This window comes from Saimiri boliviensis, chromosome 2 (genome assembly GCF_048565385.1).
Source record: "Saimiri boliviensis isolate mSaiBol1 chromosome 2, mSaiBol1.pri, whole genome shotgun sequence".
Classification (NCBI taxonomy): Eukaryota; Metazoa; Chordata; class Mammalia; order Primates; family Cebidae; genus Saimiri; species Saimiri boliviensis.
The window spans coordinates 161,982,275-162,002,064 of record NC_133450.1 but is presented as its reverse complement, the minus strand read 5'-3'; the positions used below and the strand labels follow the sequence as shown (position 1 = coordinate 162,002,064).

At 38.4% G+C, this 19,790-nt stretch overlaps 1 protein-coding gene across 42 annotated transcripts in view; it reads left to right on the top strand.

The window, feature by feature from the left end:
• Window positions 1-19,790, top strand: part of PTPRD (protein tyrosine phosphatase receptor type D) — a 2,307,989-nt gene that overhangs the window by 2,266,931 nt on the left and 21,268 nt on the right. The window lies entirely within an intron of this gene.

Below are 19,790 nucleotides of genomic sequence, written 5' to 3'. Positions count from 1 at the left end.
TGCCTTTTTCTGTCTGTAATTTTTCACTTCACTGCATTAAGGTTCCTCTTTGTCACTGAAGCAGAGCTTATATTGAGATTTGACCAATGTGTTGCCTAAATACAGATTATTTGAAGATGCTGGGTTTTTTAAAAAAAATTTTACTGTCCTCCAAGCTCAGAGTGAATACCATAAATGAATACAGAAGATAAATGTATTATATTAGATGCAACCTCAGTTGGTCATAATGGTAAGCGTTCAAATTTTATCAAGAGCTAGGGTTGTTGGATTTTCATATGAACAAAGACCACGGATGGTCTCCAAATATAAGCTGTTTTACACATGCTCTAAAACGCTGGTAAAAATAAAGTACTTCCTAAAGCAGTAGGCAATTCCATGTGTAGTAGGCAATTTTAAAATGGAAACTGATAAATGAAGCTCCTGGATCTTTACATCTTCATTTTAAGTGCATCCTAATAAAAACAAATCTGAATTCCCTGACTTTCACTGCATATTTGGGTTTCAGGATTAAAAAAATGATCTTTGTAGAAATGTAGAATAATAAGAGATATTGGACTAGCCTAAAACTGTATGATCTTCTGCAGGTCACTTAATTGACTTAAGTTATATTTCTGTAGGAAAGTAGAGAACAGTCTGGTCATTTGCCAATGGCATCTTCTTCTCAGAGGAAAACTGGATAAAATCTGGTAGATTAAGTGCTTGTTTATTTTGATGATGATCATGATGATGATGATGGGGTTTCTGGAATTCATAATGAAAAATTTTCTATTTTTCTTTGAAGAAACAACTTCATTCCAAATTTTGGCTTATAGATGGTCAGTCATTCTTCACATCCTAAACTCTCACGTTGTCAACCTGAACCCAGCTCCAGTTCTAATCAGTTGGGCAGAGTCTTTCTCAGTCTGGACTCATGATCACTACTTAGATTTGAAAAACCATAACCAATCATGTTATAAACCACAGAAATCCTTTACAATCTGTGGTTAGTATTTCATCCCTCTTTTGTGTGCCTGAAAATGATTGACCTGGTTTCAGACTATTTTCTCTTAGGTACTATATTCTGAAATGCATTTGCTATCTTGGTTCAATTAAACACAAACTTATTGTGGGTACGACACAGTAGAGGGTACAATAGTAAAGCTACAAGCTTAGCAAAACCGTTTCCAGAATTCAGTAAGGAGCTCTGTGAATGTATTCCAGTTATAAGACATAGGTATGTATGCCTTTGTTGTTGATGTTTATATTTTCTGAAGGCTTTGGAAAAAATACATTTTTTATATCAGACATAATTCTGCATGTAAGTCATTTTTAGAGGGAAGCTTTGTGGCCTAAATGATGTACAAAGGTACAACTTCTTAATGTGGTCTTCCTGTCTCTTGCTGAATTCTCTGCCTGCATTTCTACATGGGCAGTCTTGCCAAGTCACACAGTTCTCTGTTAAAGCTTCATCGTATCACAGTTTGGCTGTGGCCTAAGAAACTTAGGTTCAGTCCTAGCTATTGGAAGAAGGTGAATGGGTCTGAACAAGATCCTCTTTGTTATTTCTGCCCTGTGGAGGACTTTATATTTAGGAAGTGCTTTACCTTAAGGGGGAACAAAGGAGGCTGTTTTTTCATAATTTTTTTTAGTTTGGTCATTTTCAAATATACCGCAAAGCTGAGAGAATGCATAATGAACCCCCAAGCACGAATCACATAGCTTCAATTATCAATATCCCAGGCAGTGTTTGTTAAATGACAATTCATTTTCTATTTTTTAAAGAAACTCATTACATAACTGCCATTCAACATTTGAGATTTTAATAGCCTGGGCAGCCTTATCTCAGGTAAATATTCAATTTCCATGGGCAGAGGTAGTGTAAAGGGTATTCATTACTGCTTTCTTGGCTCTAGGTTGAGTGCTCCTAGACTACGTAATCTGTGCTGTTGTAATCGGACTTTCTAAATCTGAAGTCTTACAGCATGAAGTTTCAAAATGATTCCAGACGACTGAAACCACCTCCCACTTTGGAGAACTTGTACCCCAAATTGTCGGTAGCAACTGTTTGGCTTGCAGTCTTTTAAAAGTTTTACTCGGCACTTTTACCTTTTTTTTTGAGATGGAGTCTTGCTCTGTCACCCAGGCTGGAGTGTAATGGCATGGTCTTGGATCACTGCAACCTCCACCTACCAAGTTCAAGCGATTCTTCTGCCTCAGCCCCCCGAGTAGCTTGGATTGCAGGCACCTGCCACCATGTCCGGCTACTTTTTTTGTATTTTTAGCAGAGACCGGGTTTCACCAGGCGGTCCAGGCCGGTCTCGAACTCCTGACCTTGTGATCCTTTCCCCTCAGCTTGTCAGAGTGCTGGGATTACAGGCATGAGCCACCATGCAGGACAGCCCTTTTACTTTTAATTAGGCTCAGTTCATCAAAGGCCCCACCACTCCCCTGTTATTTGATACCCTAAGTTTCACTTTCCTTTTTTTAACCTATGAAAGGAGAGCTAGATTGAAAATGTTCTGCTGCTTCATTGAGAAGAAAGAAAAAAATAGCAGTTTTACAAATCCGTATGTTGACCATTTAATCTGACCCATTCATAATTGGCGTACATAATTCCCACCTATTCTGGATTATTAAGAAGTATGAGAAACTCTATGGAAACAGAAAAAAAGGTTTGAACATAAGAATGAAAATCACTCAGAATTTGGGATACCTCATTCATACATTTGTTTACTGAATCATGGATTATTAATTGATGCAGGGGGGTGAATTTCTGTCGTCAAATAAGTATGGATAAAAATAAGTTACATTGGTTTCTTTACAGCAGGGTTTTTCAACCTTATGCATTGGGAGACTTCAAGAGGAAATTTATAGAACTCTTTTCCCCTCCTTGGAATTTCTCTAAGGACTCCAGGAAGTGCGGTCATAAAAGAAATATTGCATAGCCTGGATAGTTTGGCTTACAGTAATAAAACAGGATGATGAACTACTAAGTGTAATCGGCTAATGAATTAGCAACATGCAATTAAATGTATATATAAATATAACCAGCAAATATTTATTACAGCTGCACTGTGCAGAACCCTCAATTATACAGTATGGAGATGAAACAGTGTAGTATCTCCTTCAGAAAACTTAGATCATCGTCTATGAAGAGACCTAAAGCAAGACCATTCAGAAGAAACCTTTGTCTATATGTTCACTTAAGACTTGGTCATTTAGAGAAAATCTCAAGTGAAGCAAAGAACCCTAAAATTTATATATACAGTTGACACTAACTGCAAATGCATAACTGTATATTATGTTCACTAGTTTTTAAAATTTGGGACTAAGAAATCGTCTTTGAGTATGACCAATGATTAGCGGATTTAGTGTTTTTAATATCGACAGCAAACAGTATTTCGTTTCTAAAGTTAAGCATCTTAAGTTTAGAATCCGTCCGCATTTTTGTAAATATTTCCCATTTGCCCACAACTGTGTCACCCTTACCTAATTCGGTGGTAATTTATTGGTGGTGACGGGCCACAAATCACTTTTACATCAGTCTTTCCAAAGTAGTTAACTTGATTTTTACAGAAACAGCTCATTTCTTTTGTAACTACATCTCGTCAGTTTATTTACGTTACTTAAATGAAATGACTGATTATTTTTGGAATAAACATGGTGGCACCACAAACATCCTGGTGGCACAGACATCTTGGAAAGTAGCCTAACATTGAGCTGACCTAGTGCAGGGAGCAACGGGAGGCGCTTTTAGGAGGAAAAGGAAATTTTTAGTTAAACTGGTTAAATGGAAGTCAGATAAGACCATTTTGATAGCCGTATACCTATGGAAAGGAACGAATGATGGAACAAACAGGAAGTGGTACTTGAGATAAGGGGAGGAGAACAGAATTTTGACACAAGCAAAGCAATGCAACTGAAATCAGAGATTTTATTTTAGTCTCTGTTCCTGAGTCTCTCCAAGTGTAAAATACGAAAGAATGGCCTGATAGGTGGCTCTTAAAACTTTAGCAAGTGCCAGAATCACCTAGGGGCTTTTTAAAATTCAAACAGCTCACACCTATAATCCCAGGTGGCTCAGGCCTGTAATCCCAGCACTTTCGGAGGCTGAGATGGGCGGATCACAAGGTCAGAAGTTCAAGACCAGCCTGGCCAATATGGGAAAACCCTGTCTCTACTAAAACTACAAAAATTAACTGGGCATGGTGGTGTGTGCCTGTAAGGCACTCAGGTGCCTGAGGCAGGAGAATTGCTTGAACCTGGGAGGTGGAAGTTGCAGTGAGCTGAGATCCCATCACTGCACTCCAGCCTGGGCAACAAGGGGAGACTCAGTCTCAGTAATAGTAATAAAGTCATAAACAAAATTCAAAGTGCTTGGCCCCACCCCTAGAGTTTCTGATTCTCTAGGTTGGGGTGGGGCCTGAAAAACTGCATGTTTAACAAATTCCCACATGATACTGATGCTGCTGGTCATGGGGGTACACTTTGAGAACCACTAGATCTCTAAGATCCTTGCCGAATCTAAAATCTTATTCAGTAGTATATTACATTTTATTTTCCTGAGAGGATTTAAACCAGAAAATAAAATTAACTATTAGTTTTATAACATCTATTAGTATAAGTCTAATAAACTGTGCAAGTTTATAAACTATGCATCAATAGAAAGGTCACAGATCTACTCTGCAATTAGGCCAACTGAATAAAATATTCAATTCTAGATTATTAATTCATAGAAAAAAAGAGAGTAATGAAATTAACATTTATCAAGAAGCTATTAGTTACAATGCTTTTTGCTCACAGTATCATAGCAAACTTAGGAAATGGGTTTACATTTTACAGGTGAGAAAACAGACTCAGGAAGAATAAATAAATGACGTATTTAAGACAACCTGCATTTGGAAGAGCCAGAGTTTCTCTAAATTCCCAAAAAGTTTTGTTTGCCAGGCTGGTTCTTTCATAAAATGAGCACATCACATCAAAGACCAGTTGCTCTGTTCTACTTACTTGAAAACGAAATAGGCAGTTTCATGAACTCAGTCAGGACTTTAATTATGTTTAAACTATTTGAATCAGTAAGAAGTGAAGCTTCCAGAAAAAAAGAAAAAAAAAAAGGTGGGTAGAGCGTGGATTTTAAAGTGTAACAAGTCGTTAATTCCATGAGCAAAATCTGAATTTCTTCCCCAGACCGTAACTTTCAACCATTAGAGATCCATGGTCTATGAGGTCACATTGAATCCTCCTCCCTTAAAACTATGCCATGCCTGAAACAGACACTAAATAAAGTGAACATTGGAGTACAAGTGTCACAGTCTACAACAATGCCAGGAGCCACACCATGCAAGAATCTAAAGGGTATAATGATCTATATGTATAGAATAAAAAACAAGCGAGTTAGTAGAATTACTCTTAAAGACCAAGAAGTAAAGGTTTTCTTTGTTACTTAGGGGAAATAGGGAGGGACCAAAAGTAAGCTATTGACCAGACTTTGTGAGTACCAAACTCTGTAGGTTACTTACATTCATGGTGACAGGGTTGGTAAATGTTGAGTCTGGGGCTTGCATTCTAATTAGCATTATGACTCGTATTAATGGAAATGTATGCTGCATCCCTGAGAATTATCAGGGCTAATAAGCATCCTATTTGCAATGTCTTCTTCCCTATATGAGGTAGATTAAGTCTGCAAAGAGAAGCATTTAGTGGCCCCGAAAAGGGATGCACCATATAGCGTCCCTGGTATTAAGAAAAAATGTCATTTTCCTTGAATGGGTTCCTTACTAAGGAGCAGTTTGTTCATCCCTAATCACCATATTCTCTCCATTTCCAAAACAGACACAGAACCAATAAAAGGAACTATTGCTTGTCTCAAATGCAGTATATTTGCTGCTTATATGGTCTTTGATGAATTCAGCCCTCGGTTTATCCCTCTTCAGGGGGTTCCAGTCCACTAAGGAAGGCAGCTTGGGGTCTCCAAATTGGCCTAGACTCCATGAGTGAGGCTGCCAAGGCATTTGATAGAATGAACATTGCCAAGCTGTTCCTGCATCTCTTGGGGAGCTGCTAAAATGAGGCATTGTCTTCAAACAGAGGGAATAGCTTTAACTTCAAAGAATTTGTATTCATTTTCTGGTAAAGTTAGGAAAAGCAGCTCATCCACAGCAGTGACTGGAGAATGAGGGAAAAGAGTTGGTGTGTCCCCAGAAACTCTGCCCTTCAAAGAAGGATTGTTGGCATTGCAAAATGATCCCACAGCATGCTGGATTCCTCATGACTTTGTCAGATATGGAAGGCGTCTTGGGTTCTTTGTAGCATATAGCTTATGGTAAATAGATATCCATGAGTTAATCCATCAGCAGATTAAATACCCTACCAGTAACTCAAATATAGTAATTTTATAAGTTTCTTTAATAAAAGAGTAGATTTTCAGATGCTGCCACTCATCATCTATATATTTTAGTGCTTTTGAGTATTTCTATATAATTATATTTAATACTGTAAACTGTAAGTGCTGTAATTTCATTTGACCTATGTTGCAGTTGGATACATTATTTGATCAGAGCTCTCAATGAATCATTTTATGCACACGTATTTAGTTAATTGGTCCCCCCCCACCCCCCGCCTGTGTTTATATGTGATATACTCTATAAGGGAAAGGAAATCAGCCTACGTGCCGCTGAGTCTGGTAGAAGAGCAATTAAGTTCTATCAGAACAAACAGCTGTCAATAATGAGGTCTGAATTAAAATTACTACCAAAGAAAGGAATCTAGACATCTGCAGGAAATGTGAAAATATTTTTATAACCTAATAGCTGAGATCTGGACAGGGGTATCACTGAGTTTTCCCAGCTGTACCTGCAGTGTATTTTGAAATATTCCCAGACTGAAAGAACACTGGAATTCATTGCGTGAACTAGACTGCATTTAAAAAAATAATGTTGGCAGCCTTTGAACAGTGTGTATTTTGATTTCATGTAATCAGCATGAAAACTTTCTATTTCAAACTATTTTGCTGTGCCCCTTGGTCATAAAATGAAGCTTAAAAATAGTTCCTTTATCTTTGTTTTGTATCTTTCCAATCAGCATTCTATCACTTGGATATTTTTGTTTCTGTCTTTGGAAAAATACTTGTAGGTCTTATTACATGGTATCTGATTTGCTCGCATTTGGGGTTGTTTTTTGCAAAGCAAATTTCACAAGGTGGGCTTCAGGCATCAGTTTTATTACAATATAATTCCATATATTTTCAGGTATCTGAAGATAGTATTTGGTCTTTAAAAAAAAGAAAAAACTTTACATATTTGAAAGCAGCTGTTTGCAGTCTCTCCTTTCCATTCCTGTTTACATTGCTGAGGACAAAAAATCCATATGGATGAGAGATTATGAACATTTATGTATATGTATGTAAATATACACGTATATACATTATTATGAATGTTTTCTATGCATCTTTTTTACTTTTACATATAAAAATATTAGGAATGTATTTGTATCCTCATTACCCCAAGTGTGGCCCGTGGACCAGCTGTAGCACATCACTTTAGAACTTGTTGGAAATGCACAGTCTTTGGTCCCTCTCCAGACTTACTCAATAAGAACCTCTGGGACAGACTCTAGGAGTCTGTGCTTTCACATTCCCTAGCAGCATGTTCAGACTACTGGAACATATAATACATATATTCCTGGGGTACACCGCATAGCAATTGATACATAGAAGAGGAATCTCTCATTTTGCATCCATGGAGTTCAATGATTGAATATTAACTTTCAGCTCTTTGGTGTCACAGTCTCTTGACTGTTTCCCATTTTCCAGTATTATTCTACATGCGAGGCAAACCCTATCCTCTCTGCTGTCATCCTTAAACATGACCAGTAGCTTATTCTAAATATACTTAATACTCGTTTTTATTTTTTAGTTATGATGTACACATACCACACTAACTAAAAGTCAACCATAGAGCAAAATAGTCTAAAAGAGATAGAGCTGACATAAATGTAACTAGTTGATACATAACCAGGTAGGTTAGTCTGAAGAAAAGAGGTTTATTTGGCCTAAAACCGGTTCTTGCAGGCTGTATGGAAGCATGATGCTGGCATTTGCTTCTGGTGAGGGCCCCAGGAAGTTTGGTGGAAGGCAAAGTGGGAGCCAGTCACATGGCAAAAGAGGGAGCGAGAGAGAGACGTGAGAAGTGCCACATTCTTTTTAAACAATCAGGTTTCCTGTCAACTCAATACCTCTCATTACCACAGGGAGGGCACCAAGCCATTCATGAAGGATCCACCTCTCATGCTCCAAACATTTCCCACCAGGCCCAACTTCCAACATTGAGGATCATATTTCAACAGGAGATTTCTAGGGTACACATATCCAAATTATATCACCAGGTACACAAAGATCTATGTTGACAGTGCTTTTAAAACCATTTTTTTTAAAATTTTTCAGTAGTGGAATAGAGTGGGTGAGCTAATATTTCATAAATAAAAGATAAAGGAACAGCATTTCTGTCTTGGACCAATATTCTTATAGCCTAAATTGATGGAATTGTGGACCTTGGGTTCATCTGGGGAGCTCCAAGGAAATCTGTCATCTGTTCACACTAAAATCCCATTGGTGGGCGTGAGAGTCTGGGGGAAGGGGAAATGTGGAACCAAGTCTTAGCTCCCTAGTGACAGCCACGTGCTCTTGATGAAATTATTAAGCCTGTAAATATGTGCAACTACTTGAGTGAAACCAACCAACCAAGAAAACTTTAGTATTTTAACAGTACCTGTATTCAAGGAGATCAAAGGCCCAGGTGCTCAAAATTCATTAGAAAGTAAAGTTCAATGATTAGTAGAGAAAGGAAAAAGAAAAATCTTTGTCTTGAGGCAGAGTAGAAGAAAATTCAGTTAGTGGATAGCAGTTTATAACTGAAAAGTAGAAACCTTACTATTTTTTTTTTTTGTATTGGTGTTATTTCATGCAGTTTTCATCCATCTTGTAGGATTCCTGTTACCAGTCATGGTACATAGTTATCTCAGTGGATGAATGTATTACATAACATTTTTCTGCTTATTTTGCTATTATTTTACTGCATTTGTTTGAGAAGGTGAATCCCATTTTACGTTTTGCACTGATTGATTCCAGCACCTTATAATTACAATAGCAAGGTTATAGAAAAGTGAAAAAAAGAATAAGGAGTACTTAGCAATGATCCTAAACTTCTAAGTTTTGGTGAAATCTAAATAAGGTACTAAATTTTTCAATTTACTATTTATTTAATTTTAAAAAAAGGCATATTTTAAAAATACGATCACTTGAACCCAGGAGATGTAGGTTGCAGTGGGCCAAGATCAGGCCACCTGCACTCCATTCTGTCAACAGAGCAAGACTCCATCTCAAAAAAAAAAAAAAAAAAAAAAAAAAAAAAAAAATGTGAGTAGGCAAAAAGGTTAGAAGAGGCAATAGGCAGTACTGGCCAGGTGCAGTGGCTCATGCTTGTAATCCCACCACATTGGTAAGTTGAGGTGGGCAAATCACCTGAAGTCAGGAGTTCGAGACCAGCCTTGCCAAAATGGTGAAACCCAATCTCTACTAAAAATAAAGAAAATTGGCCAGGTGTGGTGGCGTGTGCTTCCCAGCTACTCAGGAGTCTGAGGCAGGAGAATCACTTGAGCCCAGGAAGTGGAAGTCAGGGTGAGCTGAAATCGCACTGCTCCACTCCAGCCTCCTCAGCGACAGAGTAAGACTCCCTCTCAAAAAAAAAAAAAAAAAAAAAAAAAAAAAAAAGGCATTCTGAATCATAATTCAGAAACCCATGAGTTTAAGAAGCCAGATCAGAAGCCATAGCAACAGGCCTCTGCAAAACCAACACAAAGGGCTGCTGCAGGTTGGTAGGGTGATGCTAACGATCGAAGCAGTCCCCTTTCTAAGGCAGTAAGTAAATTGATCACATTGAGAGTAAGATTCTCACTGCCTAATAGAAGCTTGTAAGAGTCAAACAAAAGGACTAAACAAAACAAGGAACCATGCATTTAGAGCCTTCCAAATGATTGGACTTTTTATGTTTAAATAAAGATAATAGCATTTTTAAAAAGCAAAACCGAAAAACTCCGTGCATTTTTGTGCATACTAAAATCTTGTCCGTGTGGGAAAATGATGATATGCCTTACAAAATAATCAGTGTGCCGAACTTCGAACACCCTCCACATACCTTTTAGTGGCTCATCTCTTTGAATTTTGCTTAACCGAATCAGTAGTAATAGCATTTATACTGCTAATGACAAGCCTGCTGTGTGGACCGAGCAGCTTGCACACATCGTATGTTGTCTCTGTGATTGTAACTTCCTTATTCTTGAGCAGTATACAACCCATGCAGCTTTACTTGGCAGGCCTGGGAAATGGTTGTCTCCTCTTTCAAAAAGTGGGCAATTTTGTATCATTCTAAACAGAATTTAGAAAATGGACCGAACTGATACGGTTTGCAAGGAAAAGCTCTGTGTGAATGACATAGTTCTCTCAACTTCATTCGATTGACCTCTATTCAGATTCAAGTCAACTACCAATTATCAGAGCCAGCTGAGTCTGCTCTATCCATGCCTAATGGCCTGTTCTATCCATCTGTAAAATGAGACCTGCTGCGGCATATTCAGGTGTTCTTTATGCGAACATATTAGCCTTCTAATTTATCATGAGAATCCCATTTTAAGAATAATAGGGAATGTGTTCAGCAGATAATGTTGGGACAAAGCCAAGATCAAGGAGAAGTCTTTGGAAGATTTTAGTTTGAGTCTGCGTTTGAAAAATAATAATAATAAGATTAGGCCCATATGGATTTTTTTTTTTTGAGATGGAGTTTTGGATTTTTAAGAAATTACTTTTTCACCTGGCATGGAAAAATAAAATGCCCAAGGGGATGTAATCTGGTAGCTCACCCCTGACCTTTCAGTATTATATACAAGGTTCTTTATCAGGCGCGTTGGGAACTTTGTACGTAGTCTCTACCACTACTCTGTTGATGAAATGTGAAGTTCCTTTTATCCTCAGAAGACACCACCCAAGTGTACCATATTTTACGTTTCTAGAGTGATCATGGCTCTGGGTCATCTCCCTAACACTAGATATTTTAACTTGTTGCCAAGCATTCTCCTATGATAACTTCTGTATCCCCTTACTTTCTGAAATCCACTCCTTAAAGCCAGATGGCAGGATTAAGTCTGGGCTGCACGGAGCTGCCAACATCACCCAGACTTCTAAGAATCCATCACTGAGCAAGGCAGTACTCCTGAGCTAGTTAATTAGGTTCCATATTTTCTCTCTGCGTCTTTGGAGCCTCAACTCTCTATGGAACTTTAATTATGATATTTATTATAGTAAGCTTTTACCCATTGCTTTATATTTCTTTTTAATTCCATTATTATGTTGTCTCTGTTAAAAAAAAAAACTACTAAAAAACCAACACTTAAACAGAAGTGAAAGTTCATCTGTACTGCCACCATCGCCAGTTCTTCTCAGAAGTATTGTTCTGATTTGTGTATCTTTTCAGATCATGTTCTGTGCATTAACATGTGTACAAATAGAGATATATAATCTAGAATGGACTTTTTAAAACATGTAAGTGATATTTTATATATGTATACATTGTTCTGCAATATGTTTTCTTTTCTTTTTTTTGAGATGGAGTTTCGCTCTTGTCACCCAGGCTGGAGTGCAATGGCGCAACCTCGGCTCACCACAACCTCTGCCTCCTGGGTTCAGGCAATTCTCCTGCCTCAGCCTCCTGAGTAGCTGGGATTACAGGCACACACCAGCATGCCCAGCTAATTTTTTTGTATTTTTAGTAGAGACAAGGTTTCACCATGTTGTCCAGGATTGTCTAGATCTCTTGACCTCGTGATCCACCCGCCTCGGCCTCCCAAAGTGATGGGATTACAGGTGTGAGCCATCGCGCGTGGCCTGCAATATGTTTAAGTAGGCTTAACAATGTCTTAGAAACTTTTTCGGAGGGGGCCAATAACAGAGATTCACCCTATTCTTTTTAACTGCCACAGTGCATCCATAATATCGATATACCATGGTTTGTTCAACTATTTCCCTAGCCATAATGATTGTTTTACCAAGTTAATTTGCCATGTCAACATGCTACACTAAAATCTCTTTCTCCTCTCTTTGTGCATATGTGTACATAGACCTCCATGCTAGATTTCTAGAATTAGAGGTGCTGTGTCAACGAGTATATGCATTTAAAATGTTAATGAACATTGCAAAACTGTCCCTTGAAACAACTACTATAAAAACTATATTTTAATTATTATAGGCATATCGTGTATATTGAATAGCATGGATAAATTGGACTGCATTTCCATGACAATTTGTTGAAAATTTTTTAAATTTTGTAATATATAAAAGTTAATTAGGTGAATATTTTTGTCAAAGAAATTAATATAATTTTTCTGGTTATCCTAGGTAAAAGAGATGCTAGGAGAAACTAAACTATCTGTGGGTCTGTTTCTTGTAGAGAACCCCAGTATTGTAGAGATGCCCAGTATCTGCATATAAAGTTAAATGTTGATATTTAGCAAAGAGAGTTTCAAAATGGCAGCCTCATCAGAATCATATCAGTTTTATTAGAATAGTCACCTAATTAATCTTATAAACCTGAGTCATAAAACGCAATCTATTCCCATAGAAGTCAAATACTTGTAGTTCATAAATACCATTCTGATAGGTGAACTATAATATCCAATCCAATTATGAGCTGGCATATGCACAAAATGCTCACAATGATTTTTTTAGTCCATATTTACTGTCTTTGCACCCAACTAAATGATCTGTGAAATCTCCTAATTCTGTTGTCTTTCTTTGCCAGATGAGTGAAGTACCAGTAAAGGGTCAGCATTATAACTCCACCACATTAATCAAAAAAGCCAACTTTTAAACACATCTCCAGAATGACGTTAGCCTAAAACAGTCCCCGTCTGCCTCTTAATTTTTTCTTTTTGCACATTACTACTGTATCACATCATGGGACATTAAGCAAGTTTCAACTCGTGGGACTAACTCAATCATGTTTTTAGAAATTGAAAACAAATGTTGTAACTTGGATGAATAATAATATTGAAGTAATAACAATTTCCTAGTAGGCATACTTGTTTAATGGATTGCATAGTCTTTTAGCTTGTAAACATGGGAATGTCTATCAGTCACTGAATTTTTTTTTTAAACACTAAAGTTTAGCAATAATTTGGTTTGCTGCAGAAGTCAAAACAAATATAGAGTTTATTTGTGTTCTGATTCTCATTAGTGGAATCGTTTTCCTCACTGAAAAATAACTTAAAAAGTTGATTTGACTTTAGGGATAACAGAGACCAGTATAATGCTAGACTCGATTTAAAAGTGCTGTTCTCTTTTTGCTGGAATTTTCTGTAACATAATAAATGTACCATATTGTGCTGGCCTCAGCCTGAAGCACAGGGTGATGCACTCCCTTTTTATTTTTTTTAAGATACTTAGAAAAATCTGTCTCCGTGCTTGGCAACAACTCTGACAGAAAACAGATAAAAATAAGGGTGGTTTATCAGTTTTGCTGTTCTTATCATGTTTCAAGTTGAAGGCTGTTGAAATGATGAAAAACAAACAGCACTAAATAGGGTTCCGTCATTATCACTGCAACGGGGAGCTGAGTTTTTCAGGATCAAAGAAAAATGCATTTGCTTTTAGAACTACAATCCTTCATTTTGAGAGGTGCACTGCACCCAGATACCTGATGGGTGAAAAAAAAAAGTAAATCGGAGAAGGAAACAAAATAAATATATGCTGCTCTGGGAACTTAGAAATTCAAACGAAAGTAGGCTGGCACACTTTTAAAAGCTCTGAATTTTCAACATTCAGTTTCTTAAGGAAAAAACATCGTGCCTGAAGTTTGTTATTTCTGAGCAACTGGAGTGAAGCGTGAGCACAGGTCGTTTGCATCTCATAAAATTATCAGGATTCCTTTATCTTTGTAAACGTGTTTCACAGGAATTTTCCCATGCTAGGGGGTTTGGGAATGTTTCCGTATGTGTTATTGATCATGGAGAAGGCTTAATATCTTTAAACTTTTTTTTTTCTTTTTGTCACTTGAGTTGAGCACCTTCAGTTTCCCTGGCGTGGAAATTGCCAAACAAACAGAGACAACAAAGCTGTTGTCTATTCCCTGGAGGACAGCATCAACTGGCATAAGGATAATAACCAGAGAACAAAACGAAAGTAAGGCAGGTTCTCAAAAAAATAGTTATACATTGTCAAGAATCCAGGGAGGAATAAATCGAAAGGAAATGTTGACCTAGGATGCAGCAGTTGAGGTGAATCTTGAAGGAAGGTTCATGTCTGCAGATGAGAAGGAGGTGGAAGGTCCAGCGTAGCAAACGTCCAGGGGTGGGAAAGCATAAAACATGTTTAATTTGACTAGTGCTGAGGGACCGTCAAGAATCTTACAATAAAAATATTACCTGAGGGCCCTGCCGTTTTAATATTGAGACCGATGCCGAAGGCAAATCTAGATGACATTTTTGAACCTCCAAGTTAGTTAGAGAAACAACCGTCAATTACTAGGGGCAAAAAAATATTATTAAAAGACCAGAAACCAAATGGACCTATGACTTTTTCAAAGTAAAAAGAAAGACCATGATGCAGTATATTTAGTGTATGAAGAGATAAGATTGGAGCCCAGCAATTCTGCACAAAACCAAGTTGTTGGTCATATGTAAAGGAAAAAAAGACAACCCATAAAGGATTTCCCAGATCTATAAGGCATCAGAAATAATAGTATCCATGCATATGTCATATAAAGCATTATTGAGAGACCTATTCCAGCCAACCAATAGATGAATCCAAATAAACTCCAAATAGATGAGCCATGTTAGGAGGATAGCCTGTGAAACACGTAAGGCAGGATTCGTCTAAGTAAATGCTGTTGATGTGGTTAATTTTAATAAAAATTATATAAGCAGTCCTTAAAAGGGAAAATAACTATGTGGAACAAGCCCTTTTGTTCCTTCACTGCCTTCCAGCTGATGGCTTTCCATTAGTGACAGAAATGTGCTATTGTCTATTCCAGCACTTTTTTAAGCGTATCTTTTCAAAAGCTTTTCCATCCTCTTTATTTACCAGTTACTTGACCTTTAGGTACTGTGTTAGTCTCCTTGGGCTGCCGTAACAAAATATGGGAAACTGAATGGCTTGAACAACAGAAATTTATTTTCTCACCATTCAAGAGGCTAGAAGTCCAAGATCAGGGTGCTGGCAGAGTTGGTTTCAGGAGAGGCCTTTCTTCCTGGCTTTAGATGACTACTTTCTCCCGGTGCCCTCACATGGCCTTTCCTCTGTGTATGCATACGGAAAAAAATCTGATGTCTTTTCCTCTTCTTACAAGGACACCAATCCTATCTGATTAGAGCTCCCACCTTATGACTTCGTTTAGCCTTCATTACCTCCCTAAAGGCCCTGTGTCCAATACAGTTACACTGGGGGTTAGCATTTCAACGTATGAATTTTGAGAAGAAAGACACAAGTCAGCCCATAACAGATTTCAGTTTCAACGTCACTTCCTCGAAGGTGCTCTGGCAGCATCCTGCACGTCTGCCTGACAGCACCGCTTCAGGTGTGTAATTAGGTGTTTTTTTTTCATGTGATTATTTAATGTCAGATTCCCCCACTAAACTGTAAGCTCCAACAGGAAAGGATCACGTTTGTTTTGCTAACTCCTTCTTTGATGTCTCAGCACATGGTAGACACTTAGTAAATGTCTGGAATAGTAGGTGACAGAGTCTTATGAAAATACAACAAATGTGCATAGAAGAACAAAGAAAGGAACACTTTCCTGTTTGTCCCTGGGTGGTGGGAATTGGTACTTTGGCACCATCACGTACACTGGTAAATGTGAAAAGACGTACTCTCCGGGGAGAAGAAAAGTAGTATTTGCTGATTTCTTTGGTGTCATTATTCCCATGGATGATTTTAAGCTACGAACATGAGGATCACTAGAGAGATGTGACCAGTAACACGTCATTACGTACTCCCCGCTTATCCCTAGGGGATACGTTCCAAGATCCCCAATGGACGCCTGAATTCCCAGAGAGTACCAAGCCAACTTGCCATCAGCCGTGACAGGTTGCTGTTTGTGTCTTTCAATCATGAATTTCTTTTTCCTTTTTCACATAAAGATTGATTCTTACCATAGATCTTAGCAATCTCAGCATACGATTTCTTTTTCTTTTCTTATAGAGAACTTTCACGTTTTCACTTAAAGAAAGAAGTTGACAGCTGCTTTTTGGCATATCCAAATTGCTAGGATCACTGCTCTTGCACTTTGGGGCCATTAAGTAACTTGAAGTTACCTGAAGACAAACACTGCAGTGCCGTGGCAGTCCGTCTGATAACCAAGATGGCTGCTGAGTAACTAACAGGCAGGCAGCCTGTGCACAATGATACCCTGGACAAAGGGACGTTTCGCATCCTGGGCTGGATGGAGAGGGAAGGCATGAGATTTCACCACACTATTCAGAAAGGCATATCACTGAAAACTTCATTATTTATTTCTGGAATTTTCCATTTAATATTTTCAGACTGTGGTTTACCATAAGTAACTTGAGATTGCAGAAAAGTCGAAACCACAGATGAAAGGAGACTACTGTAGATGAAGTTTTCACCTCAAGAGCATACAATAATTTGAAACAATGAAGGAATGATGAGTTTTGAATATCACCTTTCTTTTTAATAAATTTATTTCAGCAAATAATCCCCGAAAATGTAAAGATTGGCTTTTGCTAGTGCTAGGACACCACTGATGGATAACTGAAGAAAATTGTAGAGGTTGAATCCGTAGCACTTTATAATTTATTATTGTGCAGGGCAAGAGGCAAAAACAGACTAAGATGATTTTTCAATTTTAAACCTAAGTGTCCAGGAGAGCCTGAGAGTGGGAGGAGCAGATATGAAAGGAAAAGATGCTGATTAAGCTTAGAATGTTTTTGTTGTACTTGAAGACAGTTTGAAATACCAGCCTCCACTTGTGCTGTGAAAGAGAGCAGTCACTTTAGGAATCCTTTGGAGACTACTACTGAGAGAAAGGACAGAACTTTGGGGGCATGATCCACATTTTGGGGACTGACAGAGATATGTAATCGGAGAAATTGATACAGATGGAAGAATCCAGAGAAGCAGGTAGAGAATTAGCATTGGAGTCAAAAAAAAAAAAAAAAGAAAGAAACATACTGAGGCACAGTCTGAACAGGTGCCAGTAGATTTCTGAAGATGACATTTAGAGTTCATCTTTGATTTCAGTTTCAAACGTGGTAGGAATTCTGCCCTGTTAGCAGAACCATGATACAGGATCATGATATAGTTATTTTGGGCTGATTCTGTGTACTACCTCTTTTGGATTATTTTGCGTATTGAGTAATTACACAATCTCCACCCCTGTTACCATTAATCCCAAGGGAGTATCTGATGTTTCCCACACTCCCTTGACTAGTGTCCTTAAAACCAAGGATAAAAGGCTTTTCAAGGAACCCACATTAGGGAGAGTCAAATGCTGCTAATGGAGTATTACAGAAGAGCAGGCTACAGGAAAGTCACCATATTTGGCAGTGATTGCTGACCTAAATGGTGGAAAACAGTGTGAAGCCATGGGGGTGCTGGGAACAGGGTGCTGTATTTTAACACCTCAGAACCTGCATTTGAGTCTACTCCACCATCCAGGCATGGCATGGATGACAGTAGGACTTCAGGGCTGTTCCCAGTGTTGTGAGTCAGAGAAGGGGAAAGGAAACCAACAGCTGCCGAATGCCTCTTAGGCGCCAAGCACAGTGGTAGGAAGGCCTTTGACTGCCATCTCATTTGCCATGAAGATAAATATGAAAGCAGACGGCTCCTCAGATATAAGGCACATTTACTGAAAAGAAGGCAGAGAAAAGGAAGAGCAGCTTGAGAGAGGAGATGAGAGCAAGATTTTAAAAGCCAAATCGCAAATGTTTTGGAAGTAACTCTATCATCATTTTCCCAGCATTACATTGCCTGTTTCTTGTCAGCTTTATAGGCTGAATGTTAAAATGGAGTTTTTACCTAGAAATAAGTTACTCTTCCATTATGTTTGCAAAACACTTGGTATGTTTTGTTTCGCTTTAAGACTTACCGGATAATTAGACTCAGTAGAAAATTAGCGAGAGTTAATTGTCACTATGATTTAGGAAATAGGGGAAAATAAGGAAAGAGTTAGGTGACTGTCAAGGACACACAGCCATTGATATCTGAAGAAGTACGTTGACCCTCATGGTCTCACTTCAAACTAAAACATACATTTAATATTTAAGAAGTCTAGCCGGGCGCGGTGGCTCAAGCTTGTAATCCCAGCACTTTGGGAGGCCGAGGCGGGTGGATCACGAGGTCAAGAGATCGAGACCATCCTGGTCAACATGGTGAAACCCCGTCTCTACTAAAGATGCAAAAAATTAGCTGGGCATGGTGGCACGTGCCTGTAATCCCACCTACTCCGGAGGCTGAGGCAGGAGAATTGCCTGAACCCAGGGGGCGGAGGTTGCGGTGAGCAGAGATCGCGCCATTGCACTCCAGCCTGGGTAACAAGAGCGAAACTCCGTCTCAAAAAAAAAAAAAAAAAAGAAAAAAAAAGAAGTCCCTCAGGAATTCTTGACCATAGAAAAAAGGTAATACATGAAGTTCCAGAGGTCAGCTCCTTCCTTATCTTCTATATGAACAGCAAGGGTGGGCAGTAAACAGTATTTTGAGTTTTGGGGGAAAAACAAAACAAAACAGGTTTTGTTCAAATTATAGCTTGTGTTATTTCTTTTCATCCCACAATTCATGATTTGGACTCATACACATATTTGATTTTTTTCCCTTCCTTATTTGTTGGATAAAACAACATCACCATTATGAAAAGGTTGACACTGTTTAGAGTTGGAGTTATTCCTACCAATTTTTCAAGATCCTGTAGTATCTTTCTGCCAGAGTATAGAACCATGCATCATCCAGACATTTGAATGGTCCCTGATGCATATTTTGAGAAAATAGTCCTGCCATTATCTAAAATTGACATGATATATAGGGCTCAGGTATAAGGTTTACAGTGTGATTTCCATCGGGAAGAATGGCATAAACCTGTGTCCAATTAGAAACGATGCACAGCTGCCATGAAGACACTTTAGAAAGACAACCCAGAAAGAATGAAAGATGTTACTCAGAGTCTCAGGACCTGCCAAACATAGTGTTTGAAAGAAACCCAGAAAGACAAATCTTTTCCAGGTTAAGTCTGACTTGGGTTTAACTGCAATCCAATGGCATATTAGAAGACCAGCAAACACACTATTTATAAAGTGATTTTCCTGTTTGTTTATTCCCAACCAAACACCATGCAGAGCAGTCCTCAGATCCTCCTTACTTAGTTCCAAACCCTTGTCTCAAATATAGGATTTTGCAGTGACTGAAGAGTCCTGGTTCCTGTGTAGGCTTACCTTACTGGGATGGACTGCCCATGACTGGTGGCCTCTCAAGCCAGTCACTAATTTGTTTACTTATTTCACAAACACTGTTGAACACTTACCGTATGCTTGGTGTAGGGCATACAGTTTTTGTTTTTTTTAATGCAGTTCCTGCTCTCAAGATGATTGCTGTTGTTTATGGATGGCTACCCTAAGTTAATAAAATAGTTTGGTTACAACTACAGTGGAGAGGGGTATTTGAGGGCACCAAGAGATCTGAGGCAGATGGTGATTAAAACCACCTGGGAGGGTGGAAATGGGGAATGTCAAGGAAAATTTGCCATCTAATAGGTTGGTTT